Source organism: Rhodamnia argentea, chromosome 10 (genome assembly GCF_020921035.1).
Source record: "Rhodamnia argentea isolate NSW1041297 chromosome 10, ASM2092103v1, whole genome shotgun sequence".
Taxonomy (NCBI): Eukaryota; Viridiplantae; Streptophyta; class Magnoliopsida; order Myrtales; family Myrtaceae; genus Rhodamnia; species Rhodamnia argentea.
The window spans coordinates 8,487,337-8,500,572 of NC_063159.1; positions in this window are offsets into that span (position 1 = coordinate 8,487,337).

Genomic DNA, 13,236 nt, shown 5'->3' on the forward strand with positions numbered 1-13,236 from the left:
CGGCCTAATATTGATATTCTTCTCTGGGCTCTCTTTTCATCTCCTTCATTCGCTATTCTATTTTACTGTTATGCTTAAAGGTTGGAGTCTCCCATCATTAAGCTCTTGGGGTATGATCACCATTATCTCTGTTAGAATCTCATTGACAGGTATGTTATGGATTTTTATTTTGCTTGTTCTATTTAGTTATGGGTTAGGCCTTGCCAATAGTTTACTTAAAAAACTCGGATGCAGTAATCTTTTTAGGAGAAATCCATATGTGCTTTCCTTTGTCATAAAAATTTTCGTGCTCGTACTTTATCTTGTTTTGACTAATGATTTATTTTGCAGTTCAATCGTAGGCAAAGAGGAGGATGCAAGGACCTCAACACGAAAGAGTTGAAGACAAGCAACTTTTTTGAGATACTCAAGACCAACAACATAAACTCTTTTTATTTTACCGTTAGTTGATATATATGGGTATGTTTTGGAAGCATCTTAAAGTATGTATAGGCCTACAGTGTTGAGAAGATTTCTTGTGTTGGGAGGTTTCTCTTTTTCATCATACAATGTGGATCATTTCAAATTTATCTAATGCTATTTAGTATGTTGAGAATGCTCTCTCGGAAGAATGCTCAACATTGCAGAATGCTTGCTTTCCGTCATTGGCAATAGATCCACCACCATCATCATCAAGCAGTCATCATCTATGATCATCAACAACTCAACTTTAAATAATTGAATTTACTGAAATATAATATTTGCATTACAAAAAGATATAACACCATGCAAGTTCACAACTTCAATATGTGGGCACTGCGCAACACTCGATATAAAGCTCCAAAAGACACCTACAAAGAACAATAATCACGGCCCTCCAACATCTTTCTAAGGGTAGTACATTATCAAAACTTCTAATAAAATCTTCTTTCTTTTTGCCACATCCATCGGGGTATGTGAAATGCAATTGCTGAGCAACAGGTGGCCATTGAGCCGTGCTATAAGCGTCGGGGAGGCAAACATGACCTGGCATTCCCTCGATGCCACCATCGGCGGTTTTCGGATACATCTAGCTGCAGGCGAAGTGCCAATTGGTATTGCCCATTGAAGCTTTTGAAGCTAGTCGTGTAACCATTTGATAGCTTAGCGAGTTTGAAGGTTCGACTGCTGGCATCCGAGTAATCATAAGAAGATTGGATAAAAAACTTCAGATGGAATTATAATTTAAAGCTATAAAAGAAAACAAGCAGATCATTAGCGAGAAAAAAAAAGGCGGATCACGAGCAGAATGTACCGGTCTGACAAGACGCACTATGAAGTGAGCGAGGGGTGGTTCTTGTTTAGAAATCCTCGTACATATAGCGATTTCTCTCCACCAATAGACCTCTGCCCAAAAAAAAAAAAAAAAAAAATCCGAAGCTATCGATCCTCCTAGCATGTCGCACAACATCTCCACCTTCGAATCAACCATGGTTGGCTTGGAGGTCGAAGCTTTCTTCCCAGCTGCAGAACCGCCGATGCTGAGGATATCTTTTCCAAAGTCTTAGATTCCATCAACGAGTTAGTAAACAAGGGAGAAAGCAATCTGAGAAGCACTTTAGATTCTATTTATTCCTCGGTGGAAACTGCTATCAAAGGAGCTAATGGTGCAATAGTTTCTGCTCCCACCAAATTGTTCTCTAAAGTGAATCGGATGGAAGAAGCAGCTGGTGATGGATACACAATATCACAAGTGATCTTAAAGGAGCATTTTTTTACAAAAAAAAAAAATTTCTTAAAGGAGCAGCAACTATGGCAGCCATTCCTGGTGTTGATGCGCCGAGAGAGACAATCATTGTGCTAGTAGTCGCACATCGCCGGCGCCACCGGACCTCGGCCGAGCCTCGGAGGTAAAACGCCGGACACAATCGAATCGATTTTTGAATTGGGGACGAAGGTTCTGTGTAAACCCTAGCAGGAGGAATTTTCTAATTTCTTTCAAAATCCTCACCTTTGGAGGTCGCCGCCGCCGCCCGGCCGCAAGCCTCCAGCGCCGTCGCCGCCTCTTCGCATGCCGCTGCTTGGTTGCATGGCCCCGGCTCCCTGGCCGTTGATGAGCGTGGGTCAGAGAAGAGAAAAAGAGACTACCAGAAACCTTCCTTTGTTCCACCTGCGATTTTTAATTTTAGAGTTTTGGGTCTTTTTTTATTTTAATTTTTTTTGGACAAAAATAACCTTGTTCAATCACCGGAAATAGTTGCTGATAGCCGGACGAGGACCTCGGGCCCTTCATTGAAACAAGATTGGGCACTTTAGGTCCTTTTTTGAAACAATATCCATTATGGGCCATTTTTTGAGAAAATGAAGCCGGTTTGGGCCCTTTTTTGAATTTTTCCCTAAATATTTTAATTGTGCCAATCTAGTTCTAACCATTTTGACAATTTGTCAACGTAATTATTCCAGTCGATTTTGACCGGAAGATTGATGCCACGGAATACATGGCACGACGGCCGACGTTGATGTGGATGATGCAAGGAATGATGTATAGTTGCATATATTCAATTATGCAGATAGTAAAAGTTTTTAAGAAAACATGCAAATAGAAGTGGCAGGAATTTTTTGCCGGAACAAACGTCCCCTACTTTCACGTTCCACCAAATGCTTCAACATGGTAGGTGTCCATCTTTTCCAGGGGCTTCAATTTTTAAGTTTTCCAAAAAAAAAAAAAAAAGATGGTTCGAATGTTTGGTACACATGGAGGCCCCATGACTCCTTTCGGATCCAACATTTTTGCTCTTCCAATCCCATTTTTGAAATAAATTTTCGTTCTAGAAATAGAAAAATGAAATAATGCTACCAAAGATATTTCCGTTGCAATCCTATTGGAAAAGAAGCTCAACTCTTCTCCCACCGCAGCTCGTTTCGCTAGTTTCTTTTAGTCCAGCGGAACGTGAGGATGCCGCCTCCTCGCTTCGGCTTCGGCTTCGGCTTCATCCGATTTCTACTAGTTTCTTTATTCCCCTGGCCTACCCGGCGAAGCTCTCTATCTTCATTAACTCATTTTTGTGTATTTTCCTTATCCTAACGATGGAGATGATATCATGTAATGTTGTAATGTTGGGGATGTAAATGCCATTTTCTACATCGCTTGACAACGGGTCCAAAATGCTCTTTATATTCATGTGATCTTTCTTCACCCATCAGTTTAAGTTTTTTGGTTGGGCTCTCTAACAAAGTGTACATATTAAATAGGTCTATCGTGTATGCGAAGATCATGTGAGAAATAGATATAATATCTCGAGATGATTATTTTTGGTGCAATTACTACTTTTTCCAGAGGAAGGTGCCATTGCTGACGGTTGAAGCTCTCCATCTCCTGGACATCTTCATATTTGAGCTAGCTACCTTCCACGTGATTCTATGCGTGGTCAAGTTAGTGCTTGGATATGGAAAGGTATTGCATATGTACTCCGTTCTTATTCTCTCCAAACGTATCTTGGACCAATTCCGTGACGCTCGCCTTCCACATTGCTGTGTTCATTAGATACATCAATGGAATAAATCGGCGGATCATGATGTCCGGTGCAAACATTATGACGATCTTCAAGTTGGTAATCATAGACCATCGTGCTACACGCTTACTTGCTTCTCTAATTCCTGGTATCAAGCGTCTTCGTTTTTCGCGAATCTGACTAAAGTAGTCATATTTATATGGATTCTGCTAGCATAACAGTCTTTGGGTGACTATAAGAATAACAGTACGTTATAGGCCACGGATTCTTAAAGGAGTAGATCCCATGATAATTTTTAATTAATTGTTAATTTTATTTTTTTGTAGCTCAAAACAGGCTGTTAAAGTAACAGCTAACCAAAAACTGTTATATAATCAATTGGACTTGCAGAATTATGAAAGAAGCAACAAGAAAAGCGAGATTGTCTCACTAGCCTAGGCAATAAATAGAAAGCACTTGGCTGGATGGTAAGGGTCCGTATGGTAACATTCTCGAAAAAATGTTTCTGTTTCCAAAGTGTTCCCGGAACACTTTGGGAACAGAAATGCGTATGGTAAAAAAGTATTCCCAAAGTGTTCCCAAAGTGTTCCGGGAATACTTTTAAGGAACAGAAACACTTTTGAAGCAGAAATAAGAAATAATAAAAACTTGTTTTCGTGTTCCTGGAACATTTTTTAGAAATACATTTAGAACATTTTTTAGAAACAATTGGGAATAATTTTGTTTTTAAACTCACTTTTTTCTCTTTTGTTCTTACATGATGTTGACACTTGATTTTTGATCATTTTATTTTAAAAAATTAATTAAAAATATGAAAAAATTCATAAAATTACAAAATCAACCTTGGAAGCTTTGACCTAGCCTTAGCAACCAATTTTGAACAAAAAATATTTTTTGTAATATTTGACATTTTACAGATTTATTTTAATTATAAAAATAGCCGAAAATAAGGAAAAATAGTATTTGTGGTCAGAAACGTGTGCAAAAATAGTCCATATTCTTATTTTAATTCCCTTTTCATTTTGGTCTCTTAAATTTAAAAAAATTCAGTTTGGGACCACATGCCTCTTCATTGAACATAATCCTAAATTGACTAAAAAATTTCATTTTAAATCATTTTAGCCAAAATTTTTACTTTGAGAGTCATGACATGAGATTTTGATACCTTGCATCTCATTTCAGTCCTCATGTTTGGAAAAATTGCACAATTGGACTAAAACGACCTAAATGCACAAATATTTTTCATTTTAGTCCCCGATTTCACTCAAAGTGCAATTAATATTTTTCTAGAGTCCCCGTTTAAAGGTAATCATATTTTTAACTACTTGGGAACATTTACATGTAACTCATAATTGTAATTTTTCATATCTATAGAAAACATATTTGATGTTCTCGTTGTCCAATTCCAATTCATCTTCTCTTTTTTTTTTTTTTTTTTTTTTTATAGTTGATCTCGTCCTTATCATTTGATAAATCGAGCATAAATTACTTATACATATATTGGTCCAATTTGATTTAGTAAATTGAACAAATGCGATTTAATTTTATTTAGTAAGTTAAAAAGATAAAGACATTTTAATTTTATTAAATATAGTCCCCTCAATTAAATGAAAAAAATTAGGAACAATTTTTTTGCGGTTACCAAACGCATTTCTTTTCTTCTTATTTTTTGTTCCAGAACAGAAATTTTATGCAGTTACCAAAAATATTATGTTCTTTTTTTATTCCGGGAAAAAAAAATTTTGCAGTTACTAAACGTGTTTTTGTTCTCAAAAATCGTTGCTGGAAACAGAAATAGAAAAAAATGTTTCTATTCTAAAAGTTGTTCCGGGAACGTAAACGTTACCATACGCAGCCTAAAAGCCTCTATGAATCTCCTAATAATATAATGCAGCAGCACTCTTCACCCAAGAAGTTCATGTCGAGCTATAGATTTCTCTTTACACGTTTCGGTATGTCGCGGTGTTCGTTTGTCAAGCGGTTTCATCCTTCCGTGATCAATTTCGAGTATCTCGCGTTTCATTTGAATTTCATGGTATGATGCCATTCTTGTGGGAACATATATGATACGATTCATGCCCTTTTGTCCACGAAACGGTTCACGCGCAACTTTCGTCTTCTCCACAGGCATGCGATAGGGAATATTGCCAGTCTTCTCCACCAGCTCGCAATTCGCATCAGCCGGCGAAAGATTCACGACTACATAATCGACACCGTGAAAAAGTATTTTAAGAAAATTGTCGGAATCAGGTAATTACTGATTACTTCCCCCTCTCTAGCTATCCAATTGTCCTTTTTATTTTGAAAATATAACTTGGCCAGCAAGTAATGGGATAGAAAATGATGGAAATGGAGAAATGAGGTATCTAACCTTATTGACCGGCAAGAAAGAACTCTTTTTCATTGAACACTTTTGCTATTCCGTTTCTAATATGTTCCCGCATAGACGGAATTTTTTCTCTGTGTCGATTGATTTTTGAAAAAGTTGATAAGCGTAAAAAATATTTCGGTAAAAAGGAAATACTATATCTCAATTTTTTTGGTAACTCATCAGTAGTTCGTCGATACTTGTAAGGAAATTGCCAACTCATTCGGATAGTTTACAAATAATCAACTCTTCTTATCTTTTACCATTTTAATTTTTCCTTTCTTATTAACGTTTGAAATTTACCAACACTTGCATGAATTCATTATTTTTTTTCGAGTAACTTACCAACTATTTTTTTTGTTAAATTATCAACTAGTTTCGGGTTACTCACCAACGTTTATTTTATTTTTTAAAAATTTATCAATCTTTTTGCCAACTTTTTTTTTTTGTATTTCTTACAAAAGTCTTGAATTATTAGCTCTTATATGAATTTGCCAATTTTTGCTTGTGTGATTTACCAGCTTTACTTCATTAGGCTATCAATTAGTTTTGATTTATCAACTCTCATTTGAGTTGCTTACAATCTTGCAATTTTTATGATTTTTTTTTTTAATTTAGCAACTTCTCTATTGAGTTACTACCTGTTATTAACCTTAGTTACCACCCAGTTAAACTTACTGACTATTGAAACAAATCTTGATTAAACTAATTACCAACTTTTAATTGTCTTACTTATTGATCCGTTAAATTTACTACTATTAAGAAATTACCAACGTTGATTAAAGTGATTGCCAACTTTTCTTTTATTAAGTTTCCAACTTTGTGTTATCAACTCTTGCTTGAATTAGTTACAAATATGTATTTAGCTTTAATCAAATAACTAACTTCTCCAATCTCAAAACAAACAAAATTTTCTCCTGGGGTGTACCTACTTTTAAGGATCTACCTTTCTTTCCAATGGCTCAAATACCAACTATTAGATGACATTTACCAACTTCTATTTGCGTCACTTATCAACTTTTCTATGATTAAGTCCCAAATAATTTTGGGCTATTGGCTCTTTTTAAGTTTCTTACCTGCGTTTATTTATTTATTTTATTAATTTACCAGCTTTTTGATTGAGTTGTTACATTTATTTGCATTGCTTACAAAATTTTTTAGTTTACCAAATCCGTTCATAAATAGTCAATATTAATTAAAGTGACAAGCGACGTTTCTCTCATTAAATTACTATCTACTTTCACTATACCAAATTTTATTTCAGTTAGTTATCAATGTTTATTTGCTTCTGTTGATTACGAAATCTTCTTATCTTTGACCAAATAAAATCTTCTCTTATGTTTTACCAATGTTTATATACTTTTATTGCTAACATCTTAGATTTATTACCTATTATTAGGAACGACAAACATTTTCTGTGTGATTACCGGCTATTCTGAGTTGCCAAATAATTTTGATTTATCAATTTTTCTTTGATTTACTTACCAACATGTTTTTTAATTTTTTTTTTCAAATTTTACAAACTTTACTGTTGAGTTATAACTTTCAGTTATACCACTTTCCAACTTTTTTTTAACAATTAGGTTAACAACTAGTTTGATTTTTTTTTTCCACTTGCTAACTTCTCTTATTTTTTTTTTTTAAAAAAATATTCTCTTATCTTTCAACAACTTTACCTTTCTTAAAATGCCCATAATTTCAACTATGATATGAAATTATCAACCAATCATATAAGAGCTGATAAGTTCGAGTAGTAGTTAACAAAGGTAAAAGAAAGTTGGTAAAATATTAGCAAAATTGGTAATCAAAAGAAAAATAAACTTGGTAAGTAATTCAAATTAGAGTCTGTAACCCAAAACAAGTTGTCAACATGATTAGAAAAAATTTGAAAAGTCACTCTGATTAAAATTATTTATATCTACAACGACTTATAAATTTAAGGCGTCTCTAAAAAGTGCAAATGAAATTTTATAAATGACAAGAAAAGTTGAAAAAGTGAAAAAAAAAAAAAACCCTTAAACTATTGGCAAGGAACTTAAGGAGAGTTGGCAACCCAATATTATGCAGTAACTTAATCAGAGAAAAGTTGGTGAGTTACATTAATTTAGAATGGAAATCTGTAGCAAAAGTTAATAAATATATATGTTGCAAACCAACGCAAAAAGTGGATGACTCAATAGAAAAGCTGGTAAATTAATACAAAGAAATTTAAACGTGGGTGAGTAACTCATATGAGAGTTTATTACCCAAAACTAGTTGGTAATTTTATTTGGAAAAATTGACAAAACACTTTAATTTGGGGTGGTAATTTCACACCAGAGTTAGTATATTTGAAACATCTGTGAGATATGCAAATAAAAGTAGGTAAATCAGTACAAAGATTGGCAATTTCTATACTATAAGAAATGTTCGAAAATTACTAACAAGTTACCTGAAAAAAAAAAAGTCACAAGTGATTATTTTTTATTAGCAACATTATTTTTACCCCGACCAACATTTATTGAAATTTACCGGTAGGGGGAAAAAAAACACCATAACTTCGACACGGAACAATAGAAATCTGTTATTGAAGTTTGCTTGCCATTGGGAACGCGGTATTGCGGGTCTCTTTTGGGGTGGGAGTAATTATCGCTTCGAATCTCCAGACTCATCTCGTAATTAAAGAGAGTGAAAAGAGTTAAAGCAATAGACACAAGTTTGGAAGTGACACAGCACTTAACGCGTGAATTCTAGCAAATTTTGCTTAGGGAGAAATCTCAAAATTCAATAATCAATAATTATCCTCAAAAACGTTATAAGAACACCTTTTATAGGGTGTTAACCCTAAAACAAACCCTAATAGGGTTCTAAAAATCAAAATCCAAAATTACAAAACTGCCATTAATAGTAAAATAAACCCCGAAAATACTAAAAAAATAGAAAAACCCATCTACACGATTTCGAATCGCAAAAAATTCATCATTAATCAAAGCTAAAGGCAGTGACTATTGATTAGGACACCATTTCGCTTCAGCCAACCAAATTTGAGCCCAATTCGATGTTGTCGACCCGGTTCGTCGGTTCTTGACACATCACTGTTTCGCCTTATAATTGGATTTCTTCATGTCCAATTGATCTAGAAACGCACTACTAATACATTCCACATCATTCTCCTTCACTTGAGAAAAATTCAACCTCGAGTTAGAATTAGAATCGGGATACATCGGTTCGGTGGACTCATGAAACAACGACAAATTAGGAACATTGAAAGTGTTGGATATGCCCATGGTATGTGGAAGGTCTATAGCATAAGTATTATCATTGATTTTCTTGTTGACAGTGTAAGGTCCGTACTTTTTCTGCTGCAGTTTGCTATAAGACTCAGCCGGTAACCGCTCTTTACGAAGAAATACCATGACTTAATCACCTACTCAAAACATCTACTTTCGCTTGTATTTATCTGCGGCTGCCTTATGCTTCTTATTAGCTTCATCCAACTTCTGTCCGACTTCATGATGCACCTCTACAACCCGTTAGCCATATGATCCGCTGCAACACCCTTATCTGCTTGCTTAGGCAATTGAACCAAATCCATAGTATCTTGAAGCGCCTTTATATACATAAAAGATAAAGGCGACCTGCTAGTACAACGATGGACTACATTATTATAAGCAAACTCAGCTTGAGATAAAGCAATATCCCACTTGCTCGGCTTATCTCCACAAATGCTTCAAATCAAGTTGCCCATAGTTCTATTGACCACCTATGTCCGTCCATTAGTCCGTGGGTGTCTTGTGCTACTAAAATTCAAAGAAGAGTCAAATAGCTTCCATAAAATCCTCCAAAAATGCCCCAAAAATTTGTTATCTCTATCTGAAGTAATAGATTTAGGCACTCCATGCAAGCGAACCACTTCCTTGAAAAATAATCTGGCCACACTTATTACATCAAACATTTTCTACAAGGAATGAAGTATGCTATCTTGGAAAATCTGTCTACCACAACAACAACAAAAATTCACACCTATTTGGGTTTGTGGCAAGCCAAGCACAAAATCCATAGACAGATCTTCCCATATATTGCCAAGAATAGGTAAATGCATGTATAAACTTGTATTCTTAGATTGCCCATTTGCAGTCTGACAAACATAACATTTTTGCACATACCTACTGACGTCTCTACGCAACCGGGGCCAGTAAAATTGCTCCCTAACCGCAACAATAGTTTTGTCGCGTTCCGGATGTGCAGCTAAACCACCATCATGTAAGTCACGAATTACCTTCTCTCGTACTAATGTCCGAGGAAGGCAAAGCTGATTGCCACCCATCAAATACCCATCCCGCACATAAAATTCTTGCACGGGTTGACCAGCAGTACATGACTCCCAAATCTGCCCAAAGTCATCATCGCCTGCATAAAAGTCTTTCAGCCGCTCGAATCCCAAAATATCTTAGCTTAATGTAACCAACAAGCCAGCTCTCCCGCTTAGTGCATCCGCCACTATATTCTGCACACCCGACTTGTGCTGTTATCCGAAAGGAAACTTTTATAAAAATTGACACCATCATGCATGCGTATCTTTGCTAATCCTCTTCTGACTATTCGGATACTTCAAAACTTTATGATCAGAATATAGCACGAATTCTTTCCCAATCAGATAATGCTCCTAGGTCATTAAAGCCCTTACAACAAAATAAAATTCTTTGTCATAAGTACTCCACTTCTGCCTCGCGTCGCTAAGCTTCTCACCGAAATAGTAAACTGGTTTGCACTCCCGAGATAAAACAGCTCCTATGCCCACTCCACTAGCATCACAGTCCTCTTCAAATAGTTTATTAAATTAGGTAAGGCAAGAACATGTGTAGTACATAATTTTCCTTTTAGTATAGCAAAACCGTTCTCTACTTCTTCCCCCCATACAAATTTAACTTTCTTCATACACTCAGTAATTGGGGCTACAATAGTACTGAAATTCTTAATAAATCATCTATAAAAGGTAGCCAACCCATTGTACTTCCTCTCCATTGGTGCCTGCTTGTGTTATCCTAGAACCGGTCCATGGGCATCTCGCTACGGTTGTAAATGTAATACTAAAATCTGTGCATAGTTTGGTAGACGTAAGCAAATACAACATTTTTTTTTTATCAAACAGAGCGACCAATTTTAAGTGCAATACTGTTTTCTTACAACAATGGATTTTTTTTTCTCTTTGTCAAGTGTTAAAAAATGTAAAAGAAAAAAAAAACTTCTACAACTACCTGAAAGAGTCAACTGCATATTAAATTATTAATTCAACAGTAAGAGAGAATAGAGGAGAAGGCCAAACTCGAGCAGAACAAAGCAGACACTCATTAAATTCAACCACACATAAAGACTAATGATTAATAAATAGCAATGAGTTACATTGAAGTTTTATTTATTTATTCACTAGCCGGAGAGAACAGAGGAAAAGTACCCAAAAAAAGTTATAAACCTATTGTATTGGTATTAATACAATCCTAAACCCTTCAATTGGAACAATTGAGTCTTAAATCTTTTTACATTAATATCAATTCAGTTCATCAGAGTAATTTAGGCCGGAAGACACCGATGTAGATGCCGATTGTCCTATGTGGTACCGCCCGTGTTGACATTGATATCTCTTTAAAATTTTTTTCTTTTTTTTCCCTTCTCCTTTTGCGAGTGGCTGGCGAGGCCCTCGTTCCAAATCTAGCAAGTTCAACTCTCGCCCAAATCGGGGTGAGGCTCACCGATCTCGTCCTCATCCTTGGCCGGGAGGGGCTCGCCGTGCCTTGCCCTCATCCAGGCGAGGGCACACTAGGACATACACGTACACTAGGACATAATACGGATGGGGGCATTTGGCTATCCAATGCCAGTTAGTATAGGCATACACATGTGACCGACGCTTGTAGAAGCTATTGATCTCTAAGATTTCGGTTGAAGGGTTCTTCGGTTTCATAATAATCTAAGCTGTCTTAGGCTCATATGAAGGTTGACAAGGTTGCCCTAACCCGGGCGAGGGTTGGTCTCGCTTGATTTGGATTATTTTTATTTTCGGTCGAAGATTGGGCAATGTGGGTCGGACAATTTTTTGCCCGACCCGATTTACATATTTGACGGGCCAAATGGCTAACAGTTCTAGGCTTGAATCGTGTTCAGTTTAAGTATTGTCTCCTTGGACAAAAATCCTATTTTAGCCGACTGCATTGGATCACGAATTCTAATTTAATAATCACCGTTATCTTCGATAGCCTTGCCCGAAAATTTCTTTCTCTTTTTCTTTTTATGGAACACTGACTAGCAAAAATATTATTTTGTTCCTTGTTGACTTCAATCGGCTTATTTAAAAAAAAAAAAAAAGCATTGCGTTCTGCTTTTGTTGTTTATTTATTTTTATTTCTCCACTTCTCATTATTCGTGTGTGCTGGTAACGTTTTCCTGACGCCCATCTAACTGCTGAACGTGATGCAGACATTACCTCATTCAATGAATTTAAGAGTAGAATAGCTTAGTTAAATTTGACCAGAGGAAGCCATCAAAATGTTGTGTCAAGTAAATTTTTTTTTTTTTGTCATAGTGTCGAGTCAAGTTAATCACGCAAAACATGGAGAAAAGTGGTACGATGCCTCTTGATTTTTACCTAAAACAGTAGTTTCCACACTCTTTTCCACCATGCATTGGGAACAATCAAGGTAATGGCCGATATGTGTAGGGGTAATCCGTTTTTGGTCCGATCCTATCTCACTCAAGAATTGAGAATTGGACTGGATCCGGTTCCCAAGCGGTCCAATTGAACCGGTAAGTTATTAGTAAGGGTGAGCAATACGAGCTTTAATTTTAATATATTAATTAATATTATTTAAGAAATACAAAATAATAATTAGGAACTGGACCAATGTCCCCGGGAACCGAACCGGCCAGTCCGGTTCGGTTGGTTCTCAATTTGATTGGTCTGTCTTGCTCGCTCCTGGATATGTGCACCACATTCAATATACAACTAAATAAATCACAAAGCTATTTTCTTAAGTCTGCCTCCTGTTTCAATACCCTTCTTGGCAATGTTCACAGTCAACTCCCTTCTCTTTGGACAATTACAGCTAAACATCGATATTTGTTTCCACCATTTTATTTTATCCCCTTGGAAGTCACACGACAGTTGGATTAACAATAAAAATTGACTAATTGACATTGACCAACTCTAATTTTTAATGTTGACAATCTACAAGAATATTTCCCAACAACGTTATTTGAAGCGGATTCAGTATAGTGGAATCCATTTACTTATTTTCGTTTTTTCTAGTTGTTCAAAATAATATAATTTTATTAAATTCCGAATTCATCAATACTCCACCAATCATCATTTAAGATATATGAGCAAAATTTTTGAAGGGAATTGATTATATAACAGTTTTTGAG